Source organism: Orcinus orca, chromosome 1 (genome assembly GCF_937001465.1).
Source record: "Orcinus orca chromosome 1, mOrcOrc1.1, whole genome shotgun sequence".
In the NCBI taxonomy this organism is placed as follows: domain Eukaryota; kingdom Metazoa; phylum Chordata; class Mammalia; order Artiodactyla; family Delphinidae; genus Orcinus; species Orcinus orca.
Window position 1 is genome coordinate 50,937,884 of NC_064559.1, and position 22,645 is coordinate 50,960,528.

The 22,645-nt window shown below is 38.2% G+C and overlaps 1 protein-coding gene across 13 annotated transcripts in view; it reads left to right on the forward strand.

The window, feature by feature from the left end:
• ACBD6 (acyl-CoA binding domain containing 6) overlaps nt 1-22,645 on the forward strand; it is a 245,080-nt gene that overhangs the window by 183,939 nt on the left and 38,496 nt on the right. The window lies entirely within an intron of this gene.

Consider the following 22,645-nt stretch of genomic DNA (forward strand, 5'->3'; position numbering starts at 1 on the left):
GTAAAAATAAATGTGTGGTCCTGAAGAGTAAGATTATGCACTCTCTGAATGTGATATGTCAGTTTTGAGATTATCTGGTTAATAAGAATTACACAAGCACGCTAGATATGACTGTAATTTAGGCTACCTTTTGTCTTTAACAAAAAGAAAAATTTTAACTGCATTTCTTCTGTGCATTGTATTTATTTGTGTTGACTCCCCTTGCTCCTTTTCAGTAGCATAGTACAGTTGAGAAAACATGTATTTTGATGCTGGGCCTTGGGCAAGTTATATATATAATCTCTCTGAGCCTCATTTTACCCAGCTTGGAAATGGGAATAATAATGTTTATGTTAAGGGTTGTTGTGAGGATTTTAAAAAAATGATGTTCATAAAGCTTCCAGCACACAATAGGTATTCAGCCAATGTTTGTTCCTTTTTCTCTCCTTATTCTAATAAATCCTCAACTGTGTAGCACACTTTGCAAAGTTAAACATTCTAGATTAGTGTGGGTTTCAAATAGCTGAACAGTTACATTCTGCTTTTTATTTTTTAACTTTTTCTGTAAATTTTTTTTTCTAAAATATATTCTATACTTCATTGCCTCCTTCTTAAATCATTGGCTGTACCACAGGTATTTATAGGTGGTGAAGCATAGAGCCAAAGCTTCTCTTTCCCTCTTGAGATTGCTAAAATCTACTGGTTGGCATGCAGCCCAGCCCTCTTTATGGCTGGCTATTCTCTGTGGTCTAAAATGTCTGCAACTTGCCACCTCTGTCACAGCTTCTGATTTCTGCTGGCTGCTACTACTGCTGCCCCCATTCTTTCTTCTAATTACCATTAGGCTCTGCTGGCCCTCCTACCGTTTCTGCTCTCTAGTCCTTGCTTTCCTTCACTTTTCACTTTCCGTGTTTCTTCTGCCTCCTGTTGCATCTCATATTTCATAGACAAAGACTGGCCTTTCGTTGCTTTGTCAACCCAGCTAGAAGCATCCTTCTATACAGGAGCCAACTGGTCACAACTTTTTAAATATGATTCTTATCAGCATCTTTCCCCTGTACGGTGGGCCCTATTCCAGGTACTTGAGAATGCCAAAAACCAAGCCCCTAGATTAGTGAGGTGTAACTATATTTGATTTTCCTGCAAGTAGTTTATTTTTGTCTCATTTAACTTTCATTTTATGCCAAGTTTTGTGCTAGACAGAAGGGATGAAGGAACTCTAGGGGTCTGTAAAGTTAAACTATGCTATAGCTCTTACCTTCAAAAGATCAGGAGGACACAAGCATATTCATAAATAATATAAGGTAAAAGATGAAGGGGGATGAGGGAAAGTTTTAAGTAAGGATTGTGAAGGCTCAACGTTCTACTTCAAGTTATAAAGAAGAGTGGCGGCTTGTGAACGCAGTCTCAGAGTAGTGGGTGATAGCTTAGAGTTCGCAAGCGTCAGAACAGGGGAATAGGTCAGAGGGAGGGGAACTTTCATGATTCCCTACCGTTTTAAAGATAGTGGTAAAGAATCACTTAGGTAAAGAGTCACATGGGTACATTTTTTCTTATTTGAGAGTCTGTGTCTTTAAATTCCCTGTATTACTTTGTCATTCATTTGTGTTCCTTATGAATTTTTATTTGGAAACAAAGGATATGTAGGTATAGTGTAGGGGGTGTACATTTCTATGCTTTTATAGTTTGATTTTTAAGCATGGTTGGATTTTTCTACATTTTAACTTTATTATATGATTTTATTTTTAATTCAACTGAGTATTTTTACTTTACCCTAATGTATAATCCCTTATAATGATTTCAGATGTATGACCAATGTTAATTTATTTGAATTGTTTTTGCTGTTTATAACAACTCTATTAAATTTGAACATTTCCTTTAAGCTAAAGTGGAAAGGAAAAGCATAAATAACCATGACAAACAACCCTCTTCTGGTGTGGTCATTTGAAATGAAACAACCAAAAAATTTAATTAACTTAAATTTAGAAAAATTAGCTGATATAAGTTGTAAACCAGATGAGTAAAAGCTTTCACTTACTCATTCTTGACATTCAATTCCATTTATTCTTTGTAATATACTTTAAAACAGAATGTTTATAAAGACTAAGGTTTGGGTTCCTATATCCTATTTTGAGGTTACCAAGAAAAAACTGTTTGGAGTCATATTCATGCTTTAATACAAACTCCACTTTAACACACAAAGAGGAATAACAGAGAGAAAGATTTTGCACATACAAGATGATGTGTATTATTAAAACATCATAATCATAATACTAAGAGTATTGTAATATAGCAGTCGATTTAAAATAATTATTAATAATGATTAAAACCCAAACAGGCTTTATTTGAGTCATAATCATCAAGTTTATTGATCAAACATTTCTTGAGTGCTTATTATGTGCCAGGCATAGAAAAGATGAATAAAAGAAGAATTTCCATTTGGGTCCCTAAAGACTACAGTTTGGTTAGAGAGTAATTTTAAATAATCATCTTTTCTTTGTTTTACCCACATACCTATTCTTTAGACATGTCAAGGTACTTGGACATATAAACAATTCAGAGTTGAGGAAAATTTTTTATGTCTTTCTAAAGCCTGATCCTTTTCTCTGGTACTCTTGGAAGACAGAAAAGTTAATAGGATTAGAAGACAACCTGGTTGTCCTCCTGTCTTTCTGTTCCCCACTTGCCAATCAGTTCTGTGATTGCAGTCAAGGTTCTCGTGTTCATGCTCCTGCTCTAATTGATTTCTAGGTGGACACTCTCTAAGTTGAAAGATCCAAAATCTCAATATTTCACATTAAACACAAGAACACTTAAGCCCACAACATCTGAACTCAAAAGCCCCAAATTAGGCATGGTGATCTGAGGAGCACAGCAAACAAGAAATGGATGGGGGTGGGGGGAGGTACAGGCAGGCAGGTAACCCTATCATGCTTGTAACTGTAAATAGACATTTGTAACTGATCATCGTTTTAATCGGTTTGATCAGTATTTATTGGCAATAGCCAAGTAATAATCACTGAAAAATGTTTGTAAATGTATAGATGGTATTCAGATTCAGAGAGAGTACAAATGAGCAGTAACTTTTTCTTATTTTAAAGTGATATCAATGTATTTTAGAAATTTTTACAAAATACAAATAATAAGTATAAAGAAAAAGGTTTCAGTCGTCCATACTCTTACCCTTGAGATAACCGTTGTTATCACTTTGGATGCTTTCCTTATCTTTTTTCTATGGGTAGACAATACATTTTAAAAACAAAAATGGGATCATACTGTACATAGTTTTATATCCTACTTTATTTACTTATCATGAATATCTTCTCATATGCATATCAGACATTCTTCTTCAGCACAATTTCTAGGATGGCTGCCTAGTATTCCATCCTACAAGTATATTATACTGTAGCCATTCCACTGTTTAGATGTTTAGGTTGTTCTCTTTTGCAGTATATAAGCTAGATTGTAAACTCCATGAAGGCAAAGACTATAACTGGTTTATTTATCACTATGTCCCTGATCTATAGTAGGCTTTCAGAAAATAGGTGTTTAAATTAATTCTTCTACTCTTCCATGTCTGTACCTATGCAGCTACACGTGACAGGAGAAAAATACATAACCATGCTCACTTCAGGCTTAGAACCACTAATCTCATGTGGGCCTTCAGTGCTGCCCAAGCAGTGACACTACATTTCCCTACTGCATTATATCTTCCCTCTGTTAGATGACTCTTTCATACGTTCTCTTCTCTCCTCAAAATTCAAACACCTCCTTCCTCATCCCCTGCTGATGACCTTCCTTCCCATTTAACTGAAGTGAAACAAGAGTCATTAAAAAAGAACTTCCACAAGTTCTACCATCTTATCTATCTACCTGCCTGCATCTGTACTTACATAGCCCACTTTCCCTCCTATGAGTATGTGTGAACTATCTGTGCTTCTAAGGCCAGCCCCTCCGCAAATGTACTAGGTGCCATCCTACCGAAAGACCTTACTGCATGTATCCTTTTTCACGTTATCAGTTTTCTGTCTTCTGTATAGGTTCCCTCAGATATAAATATGCTGCTGTCTCTCCACCCCACTTAACTGTCAGACTGCTGCCCCATTTCACTCCTCTTTACAGCAAAATTCCGTGAAAGAGTTGTTTATACGCTAATTCCTCCTTCCCCATTATTTCTTGAATCCTCGTGAATTAGGTGTTCACTTCTGTCATTCTTTCTGTTCTTATCAGAAGGTCAGTAACTTCTATTTTGCTAAATCTAGTGACCACTTTTCAGTCCTTACCATACCTGACCTATCAGCAGCATTTGGTACAACTGATTACTTTTTCTTTCAATACTTTATTCTCTTGTGTTCTACGACACTGATTTTCTGACTGCCTTACTGGCCTTCTTGGTCCCTTTTGCTCATTCTTCATCAGTAGTTCTTTCTCAGTCCCTTTTGCTTGCTCCTTTTCTTGTCCTCCTGTCTTGAAATGCCCCAGAGTTCAATCGTCCGATCTCTTCTTTTTTCTATACTCAACCCTTTGGTGATTTCTTCCAGTCTCTGGGCTTTAAATATCTGCCTTCGGATCTCAAGTTTATACCTCCAGCCCATACCTCTCTTCTGAACTTCAGATGCATATATCTAACTGCCTGCTTGACCTCTCTCTTATATCTGTCTGATAGAGATCCCAAACTATTATTATGTCCAAAACCAAACTCCTGACCTTACCTACAAAACCTGCTTCTCCCCAAGTCTTTTTCATCTTAGTAAATGGCAATTATATCCTTGTTGCTCAAGCCACATTCTTGGTGGAATCCTTAACCTCTTCTGTTTTTCTTACATGAATATCTAATCTATCAGCAAATTCTATTACTTCTACCTTCATAATATGTCCAGAATCTAACTACTTCTCACCTTATCTTCTGCTAGCACTTTGGCCCAAGTCCCCACCGTATCTTATCTGGATGGTTGAAATAAGCTACCCTTCAGTCTGTTCTCAGCCTGGCAGCCAGAGTGATCCTCTTAACACATAAATGAAGTCAAGTTACTCCTCTGCTCAAAACCCTCTGGCAACCTCCCATTGAATTCAGAATAAAAGCCAAAATCCTTACAATGGCTTACAAGGCCCTATGCCATCTGACCCTCAGACCTCTCATACCTCATCTTCTCTGACCAGTCTAACTTGCTCACTTGGCCCCAGCCATACACTTGCCTCTTTTTGGTTCCTGAAACATGCCAGGCACATAACCATCTCAGGGCCTGGGTACTTGCTCATCTTGCTTCCTCTATTGCTTTTCCCCCAAATATTCATACAGCTTGTTCTCCCGCCTCCTTCAGGTTTTTCACTCTCAAGTAGTCTTTCCAATAAGGCCTACACTGACTACCTTATTTTAAGTTGAAACTCATTCTGCCCTGCCTCCAGCATTCCTCATTCTTTTCTGCTTTGTTTTTCTCTGTAGCATTTATCATCATCTAACATGTATTTGACTTACTTAGTTTAGTTTCTATATCCCCCTCCTCCAAAACTAGGGTAGAGATTTTTGTCTATTTTTATTTATTGCACTTAGAACAGTGCCTGGCACACAGTAGGTACTCAGGAAATAACTGTTAATGAGTGAATGTAAGGAGTGAACATCCTTGGCAGATAAATATTTGTACAAATCCATAATTCATTTATTCATTCACTCAGTAAAATGTTTGAGTGCTTCCTGCATATCGGACTCTATGCAAGGTGCTAGGAGTATAACAGTCAAAAAATCACACATGGGGGCTTCCCTGGTGGCGCAGTGGTTAAGAATCCGCCTGCCAATGCAGGGGACATGGGTTCAAGCCCTGGTCCAGGAAGATCCCACATGCCTCAGAGCAACTGAGCCCGTGTGCCACAGCTAGTGAGCCTGTGCTCTAGAGCCCGCAAGCCACAACTACTGAGCCTGCGTGCTGCAACTACTGAAGCCCACATGCCTAGAGCCCTTGCTCTGCAACAAGAGAAGCCACCACAATGAGAAGCCCACGCACCGCAACGAAGAGTAGCCACTGCTTGCCGCAACTAGAGAAAGCCCGCGCACAGCAACGAAGACCCAAAGCAGCCAAAAATAAGTAAATCTAAAAATATAAATTAAAAAAAAAAAAAAGTCACACATGGTTCCTAACCTTATGGAGCGCATAATCAAATGAAAAATAAATACATCCTTTAACTATAAATTGTAATAAGTGCTAGTGAAGAAACAATGAGGGGATTGAACTAAAGAGTAACAATAGGAGGTGACCTCTTTGAAGCAAATAGTCCGAGAGGACTTTCTCTACATAGATGACAGGCTGGGACTTGAAGGATGAAGTAGGAGCCAGCATGTGAAGAGCATGAAGATCAACATTTTATGAGCTCAGATTAGAAAGTTAGGTGGGGCTAAATGTTGCAGGGTTTCCTAGCCCGGTGGTTCTCAAAGTAGTGACTGGGAGCCCCTGGGGGTCTTTGTGATATTTTCAGGAAGTCCATAAAGTCATTACTATTTCATAATAATTTTAAGACATTATTATGTACTCTTTTTCACACATTCTCTCATGAGCATTCAGTGGCATTTTCCAGAGGCCACGTGACAGGTATCACAACAGATTGAATGCAGAACTAGAAGCGAATATCCAGTTATTTTCTGTTTAGCCAGACTTTAAAGAGATTTGCAAAAATGTAAAGTAATGCCACTCTTCTATGCTTTCTTACCTTTTGGAAAATATATTTATTTTCATTTTTGAAATTAAGTTACTTAGAGTAACATGTAATGGTTTTTAAAATTTCTCAACTTTAATTTCTAATATGGTAAGTACTGATAGATTTAAACTACATAAACAAAAACTCTTTGAGGTCCTCAGTAATTTTGAAGACTTATTGTAAAGGGGTCCTGAGACTAAAAAGGTGAAGAACTGTTGTCCTAGGCCATAGCAAGCATTTGGGACTTTATTCTTAGAGCAATAGGAAGTCATTGAAGGGCATTAAACCAAAGTAATGACATGATCTAATTTAACTTTTGAAAAGGCTACTCTCACTGCTGTCTGAAGAATAGATTGTAGTAGGCTGACAGTAGGAGAGGGGAGGAGGGGGACAAATCTGAAGTCACTGCATCAGTCCAGGTAAGAAATGATGGAGGTTTGTACTGAGGGGGTGTATGCGTTTCCTAGAACTGGCATAACAAAGTGCCACACACTGGGTGGACTAAAACAACAGAAATGTATTGTCAGTACAGTCACTCTCCCTCTGAAACCTATAGGGGAGAATCCTTCCTTGCCGCTTGGAGCTTCTAGTATTTGCTGACAATTCTTGGCATTCCTTGGCTTATGGATGCATCACTCTAATCTATTTCCAAATAAGGTCATATTCTGAGGTGCTGGGAGTTAGGATTTCAACATGTCTTTGGGGAGAACACAGTTCATAACAGGTGGTAGCAATGGGGATGAAGAGAAGTGAAGACATATATGTATTTTAGACGTAGAACCAATAGGATTGCTTATGGAACAGATGCAGACAATGAAACAGAGAAATCAAGGATGGAACTCACATTTCTGAGTTGAGAAGCTAGATAAATAGTAGAGCCAAATGACATGAACACTTGGGGATGGGACCATGTTCCTTGGGATAAATTCCCAGAAGTGAAATTGCCAGGCCCCCATTTTCTTAAGTATCTTCATGCGTTTATTCTTCTAGATAAGTTAGCTTTATTAATATTGTTTAATATTATTTAGGTTTATTCTATCAGATCCTCCTGATTTAAACAATCAAATGTAGTAAAATATAATATTGTAGACCAATTCAAAGAACTTAGGCAATAAGAAAGTAAAAATAGTAAGAGAGAACATTTGCCATGGAAGAACTTCTCATAATCAAAGTGGTAAAGTCCAGTGAGATACCAAAGTATTTCAAATTAAACTTCTAGATAGGAAATCTGGCTATATGAGTTTAATAACCATGTTATGAGATTAATTACAACTTCCCCTGCTGGATGAAAAGCTGGCTTTAGGTAAAAATGTCTTAAGTTCCCTGGTAACATGATGAGGTTAAGGATGTTACATATTACTAAGCAACATTACTTAAGATAAAAATGACCTCCTGATTGGTAAGTTGTATCTGGAATGGAAGGAACTGCAAAGGAATGATAAATTCCTGACGGTGACACTGCACTTTGGACTGTCCTGAGTTTCTTGTAATTGGGATATCCATTGTGTGACCCTAGAAGCTACTGTTACAAGATACAATTGCTCCTATAAAGCAGCAGGTTCTCCAAACCAAGATGGACCCACATCTAACAATATGGATCTCCTCACCCCTGAGCTATATCTCCTAGAGAGAAGATAGCACGTGGATGGCTGGACAAGCTGTCACATGAATTACTGCAAGAACTCCAGTCTGACACTGCCCTGATGGCAAGTTCTGAATGGTTTCTGTCTGAAATCCTTCTGAGTAAACTGATGCCAAGTGTGTTCAGTAGTAGTCTTATGAGTCTGAATGATTACATGAACCTAAGAAGACCACCTTGTGGGCATAGCACGTACATTATCCATCCATTTCAGCTGCTCACTTATACTGTGCCTACTTTACTCCAATTCCTCTCTCTCTCCAGCAATTTTAATAACATGTTGAAGTCAATGAAGTCATCTTAGCTTCAGTTCCTAAAACAAACTTGTTCTTTTTTTTTTAATATTTATTTGTCCACACTGTGTCTTAGTTGTGGCACACAGGATCTTCGTTGCCACGTGCAGGATCTTTAGTTGCTGCATGTGGAATCTTTGAGTTGTCGCATGCGGGATCTAGTTCCTTGACCAGGGATCGAACCCAGGCCCCCTGCATTGGGAGCATGGAGTCTTAACCTCTGGGCCACCAGGGAAATCCCGGCAAACTTGTTCTTGAGAACATTTGTGTAGATGTGAATCTGCTTTGTTGCCTTAGAAGGAGTGAGTAATCAGTAAGTGCTGCCTTTGGTTGTTTTCCTTTCAGTTATTTTCTTATTGTGTTTCCCTGTTTTGTGGTGGATTAGATGGGTGTCCAGAGACAGAAAGAGAGCAGGTGAGACAGTGACATATAACTTAACCAGAGCCTTATTACTCAGCCTCCTCAAGTCTCTAGAAAGTGATCAAACTCTGCACAGTGGGAGCCCCTTCTGGTGGAGAAGCAAGAATGCCAAGTGTGCAGCGGAACAGCTCCAGGTTGCTCCCCTTCTCAGGCAAAGCAGTACCACCTTCATATTTGCCTCCATTATTTGTCACTCCAGATACCAATGAACAAAAGGTTCTGTAGTGTAAAAAATATACATACATTGAAAATCACTGATGGAGAATATAGCCCAAAACCAAGATAAAATACACAGATCTGTGATAAAATACAGCAGATCATGTTGTGAGACCATCACAGACCATGGCTCAGAGACTTCCTAATTTTAGACACAACTTGAGAAACCCTCAGCAGAAGTAGAAAATATCAGGAGTCTAGGTGCACTGACAGTAATAAAGGATATTGGATAATCTGATGACTAAGGAAAAGCTTTAAATAAGTAAATAAAACTCAGTAATAAGCAAAAGTAGTCTGGGGCCATTTAGTGGAAGACCAAAGAGCTTTATATACCTTGATGCCCTGTGAAGGCATCATTCATAGAGTAGCATGTACAATAAATGTTTTTGTTCACTCATATGCCCAGACATTTACTTGGTGCAAGACATTGAGAGACATCATCAGTTTATGATGATAACTCTGAATCATCAAGAAGAGGTTAAATCATCTCCCATCTTCTCCATGTAGAGTGAAAAGGAGAATATGCCTTGGAAAGTTAATAAGGGTGGTGTTTTTAATGTTTGCATGCTCAAAGAGTAATGTTCCAATTATTTTTTAAAACTGCTGACAGGTTTTTCACTCTCTAAAGGTGCAAGTTAAATGAAGTGTTACTATACCTACTTTTTTCTTTTTTGAGAAAGGAGTATGCCTGTAACCAACTGAAGGCTTTAACTCATGCATCAGAAAAATTCTTAGAAAAATAATCATAAAATAACGTTTGTTAACATCTAAATTGTCAGATTAGTTTAACCATATTCTAATATAGAGTCACAGATCTCACATATTAGGAGAGGCAATACATTCCAAGCTTAGAAATATTAAAAATTATCTAAAATTATATTACTAACTCAGAATTTTTATCACTACTTCTAATTCCTCACAACCTATTTTGAGTGCCTCCCTTATCATATATTCATTTGAAATAATACTAAAATAGAATTTATATTCTAAATATCAAATTACTGGAGAAGAACAAAATCCCATTAGTCACACTGGAAAATCTGTCCCTTCTATGCAGCTCTATTATTACTCTTTTAATGGTTCATGCTGCATACTGTATCTTTAGAAGTAACATTGGTAGAGATGGTAGATCAGATCTGAATTAGAGTATCAATGTCACTATGCTCACAGAAAAGAAAAGGAAACCCAGTGACACTCAGGAGAATTTTCTGCTCACAGAGAACATCTAGGAAGCATGTTATTTCTATAACTAAAATATATATGTGTGTGTGTATGGATAGATAGATAGATCTAGACTTGGAAATGAGGCTCTTGAGTCAGCTTGATAAAATGCATTTAACAGGGCTTCCCTGCTGGCACAGTGGTTGAGAGTCCGCCTGTCGATGCAGGGGACGCGGGTTCGTGCCCCCGTCCAGGAGGATCCCACGTGCCGCGGAGCGGCTGGGCCCGTGAACCAGGGCCGCTGAGCCTGCACGTCTGGAGCCTGTGCTCTGCAACAGGAGGGGCCCCAACGGTGAGAGGCCCGCATACAGGAAAAAAAAAAAAAAAAAAATGCATTTAACAGTAGAAAAAAACCTAGGACTTGGCTGATACAGAGTTTTATGCACAGAAAACAGCAATATTATCAATGACTTAATAAGTTAATATTTTTATCAATACTTCATTTGGTAGAATTTAAAAAAACACTTCTAATTAATATTGTTAAAATGGCCATACTACCCAAAGCAATCTGCAGATTTAATGCAATCCCTATCAAATTACCCATGACATTTTTCACAGAACTAGAACAAATAATCCTAAAATTCATATGGAACCATAAAAGACCCAGAATTGCCAAAGCCATCCTGAAGAAAAAGAACCAAGTAGGAAGCATAACACTCCAAAACGTCAGACAATACCGCAAAGCTACAGTAATCAGAACAGCATGGTATTGGCACAAAAACAGACATATGTATCAACGGAACAGAATAAAGAGCCCAGAAATAAACCCACACATCTATGGTCAATTAATCTTCGACAAAGGAGTCAAGAATATACAATGGGGAAAATTCTCTTCAGCAAGTGGTGTTGGGAAAGTTGGACAGCCACATGTAAATCAATGAAGTTAGAACACACCCTCACACCATACACAAAAATAAACTCAAAGTGGCTTAAGGACTTTAACGTAAGACGTGACACCATAAAACTACTAGAAGAGATCATAGGCAAAACCTTCTCTGACATAAAACTGTACCAATGTTTTCTTAGGTCAGTCTCCCAAGGCAGTAGAAATAAAAACAAAAATTAACAAATGGGACCTAAGTAAACTTAAAATCTTAAAAACTTAAAAGCAAAGGAAACCATAAACAAAATGAAAAGACAATACAGAATGGGAGAAAATATTTGCAAATGATGCAACTGACAAGAGCTTAATTTCCAAAATATACAAACAGCTCATATAGCTCAACAACAACAAAAGAACAACAACCCAATTGAAAAATGGGCAGAAGACCTAAACAGACATTTCTCCAAAGAAGAAATACAGATGTCCAATAGGCACGTGAAAATATGCTCAACACTGCTAATTATTAGAGAAATTCAAATCACAGCTACAAGGAGGTACCACCTCACACCAGTCAGAATGGGCATCATTAAGAAGTCTACAAATAACAAATGCTGGAGAGGGTGTAGAGAAAAGGGAACCCTCCTGCACTGTTGGTGGGGATGTAAGTTGGCACAGCCACTATGAAAAACAGTATGGTCGTTCCTCAGAAAACTAAAAATAGAATTACCATATGATCCAGCAATCCCAGTCCTGGGCACATATCCAGGCAAAACTATAATTCAAAAAGATACGTGCACCCCAATGTTCATAGCAGCACTGTTCACAATAGCCAAGACATGGAAACAATCTAAGTGTGCATCTATAGATGAATGGATACAGAAGATGTGGTGCATATATACAATGGAATACTGCTCAGCCATAAAAAGGAATGAAATAATGCCATTTACAGCAACTAGAGATTATCATACTAAGTGAAGTAAGTCAGAAAGAGAAAGACAAATACCATATGATATCACTTACATGTGGAATCTGAAATATGACACAAATAAACCTATCTATGAAACAGAAACAGAATCATGGACATAGAGAACAGACCAGTGGTTGCCAATGGGGAGGGGGTTGGGAGAGGGATGGAGTGGGAGGTTGGGGTTAGCAGATGTAAGCTTTTATATATAGAATGGGTGGACAACAGAGTCCTACTGTATAGCACAGAGAACTACATTCAATATCCTATGATAAACCATAATGGAAAATATTTTTAAAAAGAATGTGTGTATACATATATATATATATAATATATGTAAAACTGAATCACTTTGCTATATAGCAGAAATTAATACAACATTGTAAACAACTATACTTCAATTAAAAAATAACAGTAAATAAAATTTAAATATATATGTACATACTTATATTTGATTACATGCCCAATCTGAAGAGAGAAGAAAACTTAGTCCTTAAAGAAAATAATTACTAATAAAATGGAGATAATGATTAAAAATAAGAAAGTAAGAAAGGATTAGTGTAGAAAGAAATAACCTGTATAAATTCAAGAGAGACCAACTTGTGCTCTTCACATAGGAGAAAAAGGAATCTGAAAGTCAAACTGAAAGTAATAGTGATTTTTCACTGAGTTAACTGTAAACTGAGTCTCCTGTTCATGACTGTTTGGGCCCTTGTAGGATTATTACATCTGGCATTATGCTCTACACTGTAGGAAATATGTAGGGACTTCTTTTTAAGTTCAGATAAAAGAAAAAAGGTCAGTCGAGAGATTAAAGAATAAACCAATAAGGAAAGACTAAAGTAATATATTCATTCTCTCATTTCATGAACACTTATTGAGCACACATGTTACACAAGGCACTGTGATGGGCACTGCATGAAAGGCATAGTACTTGCATACAAGAAGTTTACAGTCTTAATGGAAGAGACAGATAAGTACATATAGTGTAAGCTATGCTGCAGTGGTAGAAAAGAGGGGCCCCTAACCCCACCTAAGGAGTCGAGGAGGTTTCCTAAAGAAGATGAACTGAATCTTAAAGACTGAGGGGACTTCCTTTTCTTACAAGATTCCAGACTAAATAATCTGAAGATTCTCCCACTAGAAAATACCCAGAAACACAGAATAAAATCGCTTTAAATGCATAGCAGAGCTTACAAAAATGCAGGGTAGTTCTCTGAGGGCCAAAACCAAACACAGCTAAGAAACAAACTACAATAGGAAGCCTTAAATTTTTAATAAGCCCAAAGCTTTAAAAAGAAAATGGTAAGTTTAAACCAACACTTGGCTGCCGTGAAAGGAAGGATTGGCCAGTCTCAGTACCCATGAGGTAGAGATCTCTCTCAAAACAGCAACCACCATCAGGAAGAAGTAGACTTTAAAACTCTGCCCACCAACACAGAGTTGACATGGAGAGTTTTTCTTGGCCTGTACTCCAATCCCAGGAGTGGGAGGTGGGATCGAGAGAGGTTTGCCCTTTTCAAATTTACACTATTGGGTTACCACACCTACCACACCTTACCCAATCACCTTTCCCCACATAACCCCATGCTCCCCACACTCGCTACACCTCAGACAGCCCTGCTACGTTATTCTTTATCCCATAAATACGCTAGCCCCTTGTCTTCCAGGAGCCAGATTTGAGATTTGTTCTCCTGTCTTCTCCTCGGCTGCCTTGTGAATAAGCACTGTCTTCACTGCAAACCTTGGGTGTCTCAGCATTTTGGCTTGCTGTGTTTCTGACAAAGGGAACCTGGCTTGGATAAATCTTCCCAGCAAAGAGAAATCCAAGACACCAAGTCAGATTTTTACCACATTTATCTATGTCGTGTGGCTGACAGTGTCTTGGTGCTCCAGCCAGGTGTCAGGCCTGAGCCTCTGAGGTGGGAGAGCCGAAATCAGGACACTGGACCACCAGAGACCTCCTGGCCCTATGTAATATGAATTGGTGACAGCTCTCCCACAGATCTCTGTCTCAATGCTAAGACCCAGCTCCACTCAACAACCAGCAAGCTCCAGTGCTGACACCCCAAAACACACCACTGGACACAGTCTTGCCCACCAGAAAGACAAGATCCAGCCTCATCCACCAGAACACAGGTACCAGTCCCCTCCACCAGGAAGCCTACACAACCCACTGAACCAACCTTACCCACTGGGGGCAGACACCAAAAATAACGGGAACTACGAACCTGCTGCCAGCGAAAAGGAGACCCCAAACACAGTAAGGGAAGCAAAATGGGAAGACAGAGAAATATGCAGGAGATGAAGGAGCAAGGTAAAAACCCACCACACCAAACAAATGATAAGGAAATAGGCAGCCTACCTGAAAAATAATTCAGAGTAATGATAGTAGAGATGATCCAAAATCTTGGAAATAGAATGGAGAAAATACAAGAAACATTTAACAAGGATATAGAAGAACTAAAGAGCAAACAAACAATGATGAACAACACAATAAATGAAATTAAAAATGCCCTAGAAGGAATCAGTAGCAGAATAACTGAGGCAGAAGAACAGATAAGTGACCTGGAAGATAAAATAGTGGAAATAACTACCACAGAGCAGAATAAAGAAAAAAGAATGGAAAGAACTGAGGACAGTCTCAGATACCTCTGGGACAACATTAAACACACCAACATTCGAATTATAGGGATCCCGGAAGAAGAAGAGAAAGGGAATGAGAAAATATTTGAAGAGATTATAGGTGAAAACTTCCCTAATATGGGAAAAGAAATAGTCAAGTCCAGGAAGCCCAGAGAGTCCCATACAGGATAAATCCAAGGAGAAATACGCCAAGACACATATTAATCAAACTATCAAAAATTAAATACAAAGAAAAAATATAAAAAGCAACAACGGAAAAGCAACAAATAACATACAAGGGAATCCTCATAAGGTTAACAGCTGATCTTTCAGCAGAAACTCTGCAAGCCAGAAGGGACTGGCAGGACATACTTAAAGTGATGAAGGGGAAAAACCTACAACCAAGATTACTCTGCCCAGCAACATCTCATTCATATTTGATGGAGAAATTAAAACCTTTACAGACAAGCAAAATCTGAGAGAATTCAGCACCACCAAACCAGTTTTACAACAAATGCTAAAGGAACTTCTCTAGGCAGGAAACACAAAAGAAGGAAAAGACCTACAATAACAAACCCAAAACAATTAAGAAAATGGTAATAGGAGCATACATGTTGATAATTACCTTAAATGTAAATGGATTAAATGCTCCAACCAAAAAACCTAGACTGGCTGAAAGGATACAAAAACAAGATCTGTATATATGCTGTCTACAAGAGACCCACTTCAGACCTAGGGACACGTACAGACTAAAAGTGAGGGGATGGAAAAAGATATTCAATGGAAATCAAACGAAAGCTGGAGTAGCAATTTCTCATATTAGAAAAAATAGGCTTTAAAATAAAAACTATTACAGGAGACAAAGAAGGACAGTACATAATGATCAAGGGATCAATCCAAGAAGAAGATATAACAATGTAAATATTTATGCACCCAACATAGGAGCACCTCAATACATAAGGCAAATGCTGACAGCCATAAAAGGGGAAATCAAGAGTAACACAATAATAGCAGGAGATTTTAACACTCCACTTTCACCAATGGACAGATCAACCAAAATGAAAATAAGGAAACACAAGCTTTAAATGATACATTAAACAAGATGGACTTAATTGATATTTATAGGACATTCCATCCAAGAACAACGGGATACACTTTCTCCTCAAGTGCTCATGGAACATTCTCCAGGATACATCACATCTTGGGTTACAAATCAAGCCTTGGTAAATTTAAGAAAATTGAAAACATATCAAGTACCTTTTCCGACCACAACACTATGAGACTAGATATCAATTACAGGGAAAAAGAAAAACTGTAAAAACTACAAACACATGGAGGCTAAACAATACGCTACTAAATAACCAAGAGATCACTGAGGAAATAAAAAAATACCTAGAAACAAATGACAGTGAAAACACGATGGCCCAAAACCTATGGGATACAGGAAAAGCAGTTCTAAGAGGGAAGTTTGTAGCAATACAATCCTACCTCGAGAAACAAGAAAAATCTCAAATAAACAACCTAACCTTACACCTAAAGCAATTAGAGAAAAACCAAAAAACCCCAAAGTTAGCAGAAGGAAAAAAATCATGAAGATCAGATCAGAAATAAATGAAAAAGAAATGAAGGAAACAGTAGCAAAGATCAATAAAACTAAAACCTGGTTCTTTGAGAAGATAAACAAAATTGATAAACCATTAGCCAGATACATCAAGAAAAAAGGGAGAAGACTCAATAAAATTAGAAATGAAAAAGGAGAAGTAACCACTGACACTGCAGAAATACAAAGGATCATGAGAGATTACTACAAGCAACTATATGCCAATAAAATGGACAACCTGGAAGAAATGGACAGATTCTTAGAAAAGCACAACCTTCTGAGACTGAACCAGGAAGAAAAAGAAAACATAAACAGACCAATCACAAGCACTGAAATTGAAACTGTGATTAAAAATCTTCCAACATACAAATGCCCAGGACCAGATGGATTCACAGGTGAATTCTATCAAACATTTATGGAAGAGTTAACACCTATACTTCTCAAACTCTTCCAAAATGTAGCAGAGGGAGGAACACTCCCAAAGTCATTGTATGAGGCCACCATCACCCTGATACCAAAACTAGACAAGATGTTACAAAAAAAGAAAACTACAGGCCAGTATCACTGAGGAACACAGATGCAAAAATCCTCAACAAAACACTAGCAAACAGGATCCAGCATCACATTAAAAGGATCATACACCATGATCAAGTGGGGTTTATCCCAGGAATGCAAGGCATCTTCAATATATGCAAATCAATCAATGTGATACACCATATTAACAAATTGAAGGATAGAAAGCATGTGATAATCTCAATCGATGCAGAAAAAGCTTTCAACAAATTTCAACACCCATTTATGATTAAAAACTCTCCAGAAAGTAGGCATAGAGGAAACTTACCTCATAAACAACATAATAAAGCTCACATATGACAAACGCACAGCCAACATCGTTCTCAATGGTGAAACACTGAAACGATTTCCACTAAGATCAGGAGTAAGAGAAGGTTGCCCACTCTCACCACTATTATTCAGCGTAGTTTTGGAAGTTTTAGCTACAGCATCATAAAAGAAAAAGAAATAAAAGGAATCCAAATCAGAAAAGAAGAAGTAAAACTGTCACTGTTTGCAGATGACATGATACTATACATAGAGAATCCTAAAGATGCTATCAGAAAACTACTAGAGCTAATCAATGAATTTGGTAAAGTAGCAGAATACAAAATTAATGCACAGAAATCTCTTGCATTCCTATACACTAATGATGAAAAATCTGAAAGAGAAAATAAGGAAACACTGCCATTTACCATTGCAACAAAGAGAATAAAATATGTAGGAATAAACCTACCTAAGGAGACAAAAGACCTATATACAGAAAACTATAAGGCACTGTTGAAAGAATTTAAAGATGATACCAACAGATGGAGAGAAGTGCCATGTTCTTGGACTGGAAGAATCAACATTGTGAAAATGACTATACTACCCAAAGCAATCTACAAATTCAGTGCAGTCCCTTTCAAACTACCAATGGCATTTTTCACAGAACTAGAACAAAAAATTTCACAATTTGTATGGAAACACAAAAGACCCTGAATAGCCAAAGCAATCTTGAGAAAGAAAAACGGAGCTGGAGGAATCAGGCTCCCTGACTTCAGACTGTACTACAAAGCTACAGTAATCAAGACAGTATGGTACTGGCACAAAAACAGAAATATAGATCAATGGAACAGGATAGACATCCCAGAGATAAACCCATGCACATATGGTCACCTTATCTTTGATAAAGGAGGCAAGAATAGACAATGGAGAAAAGACAGCCTCTTCAATAAGTGGTGCTGGGAAAAGTGGACAGCTACATGTAAAAGAATGAAATTAGAGCACTGCCTAACACCACACACAAAAATAAACTCAAAATGGATTAAAGACCTAAATGTAAGGCCAGACACTATCAAACTCTTAGAGGAAAACATAGGCAGAACACTCTGTGACGTATATCACAGCAAGATCCTTTTTGACCCACCTCCCAGGGGAATGGAAATAAAAATAAACAAATGGGACCTAATAAAACTTAAAAGGTTTTGCACAGCAAAGGAAACCCTGAACAAGACAAAAAGAACCCTTAGAATGGGAGAAAATATTTTCAAATAAAGCAATTGACAAAGGATTAATCTCCAAAATATACAAGCAGCTCATGCAGCTCAATATCAACAAAACAAACAACCCAATCCAAAAATGGGCAGAAGACCTAAATAGACATTTCTCCCAAGAAGATATACAGATAGCCAACAAACACATGAAAGAATGCACAACATCATTAATCATTAGAGAAATCCAAATCAAAACTACAATGAGATATTATCTCACACCAGTCAGAATGGCCATCATCAAAAAATCTACAAACAATAAATTCTGGAGAGGGTGTGGAGAAAAGGGAACCCTCTTGCACTGCTGGTGGGAATGTAAATTGGTATAGCCATTATGGAGAACAGTATGGAGGTTCCTTAAAAAACTAAAAACAGAACTACCATATGACCCAGCAATCCCACTACTGGGCATATTCCCTGAGAAAACCGTAATTCAAAAAGAGTCATGTACCACAATGATCATTGTAGCACTACTTACAATAGCCAGGACATGGAAGCAACCTAAGTGTCCATGAACAGATGAATGGATAAAGAAGATGTGGCACGTATATACAGTGGAATATTACTCAGCCATAAAAAGAAAAGAAATTGGATTATTTGTTGTGAGGTGGATGGACCTAGAGTCTCATACAGAGTGAAGTAAGTCAGAAAGAGAAAAACAAATACCATATGCTAACACACATATATATGGAATCTAAAAAATAAAAAAAGTACCTAGGGGGCAGGACAGGAATAAAGACGCAGACGTAGAGAATGGACTTGAGGACACAGGGAGGGAGAAGGGTAAGCTGAGACAAAGTGAGAGTGGCACTGACATATATACACTACGAAATGTTAGATAGGTAGTGGGAAGCGGCTGCATAGCGCAGGGAGATCAGCTCGGTGCTCTGTGACCTCCTAGAGGGACGGGATAGGGAGGGTGGGAGGGAGACGCAAGTGGGGAGCCTATGGGGATGTATGTATATATATATAGCTGATTCATTTTGTTATTTAGCAGCAACTAACACAACAATGTAAAGCAATTATACTCCTATAAAGATGTTAAAAAAAATTTACACTACTTAAAGTGTTCAGACTGCTAATATCTCCGTGGTGTCTGGCAGAAACAAAAGCAAAATCATTCTGGAGGGACAGAATCTCAATCCAGAGAATACAGCACAGAATTTTTCACAGATAAAACCCCACTTAAAATGAATTTACAGTCTAAAATTATAAAGCACACAGGAAGCAATCAATAATACTCAAATCTCAGGCAGCACCACAAACATCACGTGTAGCACCACCTGCTTTCTCTCCCTGAGCTCAAATAAAAGAAATTTAGGGACTGTAGGTCTACTTAAAATGGTTAAATATATCAAAGATGACTTTTAAAATAGGAGAAAAAAGCAAAACACTATAAGGTTGGAGGAAAGTTTTCAAGCAGAGTGAAAAGCATTTACAGCTGTGGGAGTCGAGATAGGTATTCTTACTGGGAATCAGCAGTCACAAAATTGGGAGGAAGATGACCAAGGCTTGGGTCACAAATTGCCTTGAGTTCTATATTAGTCAGGACTCTTGTTTGCAAGTGACAAAAAGATCACATTTGCCTAGAGGGTATTTTGTTGTTGGCTCACCTAACCAAGAAAGGCAAGGGCGTAGCTGGAATGACAAGAACCAGAGACTCACTCTCTCTGGATCTTTCACCACTACTTTCTTCTTTGTGGATACTTCATTCTCTCCTACCGCAGACCAGTTTTCTCCAAAAAGTGGAGAACAGTGCTAGTTGTATAAGTTTTTGGCCCACATCTTTTACTTTTTTCTTTCTTTTTTAAAAAATTGTGTTAAGATATACGTGAGAAAATTAAGCATTTTTAGGTGCACAGGTCAGTGGCATTAAGTATATTCACATTGTGTGCAACCATTGCCACTACCCATCTCCAGAATGTTTTCATCATCCCATACTGAAGATCTGTACCCACTGAACAATAACTCCCCATTCCTCCCTCCCTCCAGCCCCTGGTAACCACTATTCTATTTCTGTCTCTCTGAATTTGACTACTCTAAGCACTTCATATATAAGTGGGATGCTACAATATTTATATTTTTGTATCTGTCTTTATTCACTACACCATTTTCTTTTGACCAGAGAGCAAAAGACCTTCTCTGCATACACACTTCTATCTCCTAGCTCCATTTTTTTAAATCCTGAGAGAAAACTCTAATTGATTTGGCTTGAGTGACTTGCTTACTTTTAGACCAGGAGGATGATGGATGCTATGATTTGCTCAGCTTGTGTTCCATGGCTACCCTAGACTCTTCCTCAATTGTCTGTGTGTACATATCTTCTCATAAAGCTCTTCCTTGTTCTTTCTATCTAAAATAGCATCCCAGGGCTTCCCTGGTGGCGCAGTGGTTGAGAATCTGCCTGCCAATGCAGGGGACACAAGTTCGTGCCTCAGTCCAGGAAGATCCCACATGCCGTGGAGCGGCTGGGGCCGTGAGCCATGGCCGCTGAGCCTGCGCGTCCGGAGCCTGTGCTCCGCAACGGGAGAGGCCACAAAAGTGAGAGGCCTGCGTACCGCAAAAAAACAAAACAAAAAATAAAATAGCATCCCACATCACGCTAGACTCTATTATGCCTTTTTTTTTCAGAGCACATATCACTACCTATTATAGAATAGATTTATTTGCTTACTACTTCACCTATCACTAGTATGTAAGATTTATAACATGAAAGACCTTCTCTGTTTTTGTCACCTCTTTGTTCCCAGTACCTAGAACAGTGCCTGGGCCATAGTAGGAGCTTAATAAACATTTTTAATTAATCAGCTGGAAGTTGGGGTGGAGATAGAGATTTAGTATTCATTGGTAAAAGTGACTAAAATAAGTTAATTATGCTTCCACCTCTCTAGTGAAGATAAACAATTACAAATAGAATGCAACTGAACTTTGAGTATATATGAACACAGTGATTAAACAAGAAAGTTATGCACAAATAGCAAGAGAACTAGTTTCTAAAGAGGATAATTGTGGAAAATATAACCTTGCATGATGGATGCATGACTTAGAGTCTTGAAACTGCAATAGATTAAACTCTTTCTGAAATTGCTTTCTGATGCTGGGCATTTAAGCTATAAATGTGAATGTATAAACCCATCAAATGTGTGTACCCATATACACACACACACACTTTTACAGATTAACTCTGTAAACTAGCAAAGCAGATATGAGTCTAAAGCCATAACGGGCAGTGCAGTTCTTTCAAAACTGCCCTTGGCCATAGTCAGGCAAGGCAAGTCCATATACTCTGGAGTACAACTTCACACTGTTGTGCTGCCCCACATAATCATCTCTTCAATCCTGTTTACTGTAGCTGCCTCAGCTCTCTTCTCCTACCTGCCCTTAACCTCAAGGGCAGGGCAAGGCAGAGAGGAGCTGGGAGCAAAGTAGAGGCTGTATTGAAAAACACAAAAAAGTAGTAGACAAAAATTATCTCTTCCTGACTTCTTGATGCTGCTTTCCATCTTTTACTCCCCTTAGAGTTTATTATTATCCTTATGATGTGTAATGGGCATCCCAAACATAGCCAGTGTTGCACCTCAGAAGAGTCTACCCTACTCACAGGGTTCCTCAAAATTACTTCTTTCATATCTCCTCCCACCCACCCACCCCTCACCTCCAAATCCAATGAGACCTCTTATTCCCTAGTAGGAAACAGTTTAATTAAACTGTATTGCCTCAAAGTTGTTTCTCTACCCCCACCAGCTGTTATCCCTGCCAAGCTTCTCTAGGTGTTAAAAAGCCCTTAAGGCATGACTTTTTTCTTACTACCTATCTGAACCAGAAAATCAGCTCTCTGTGGCAGCTTTTTGCTTTTCTTCTTAGGAGATTAAATAGAACCACACCCAAAACCTTCTGGGAACCAACTGCCACATTCAGCCTTTAGGAAATGGGAAAGGTAGATATGGCTTGTCCAAGAGTAGTTGATTTAAATCATAATACCACCCTGTCTCAGTTATTCACAATAATGGTTAATCATTTATCCTTAATTACCAGGGGCTTAATAATGGCCATGCACATACTAAATGCATATCAACTAAACTACTAAATTGTAC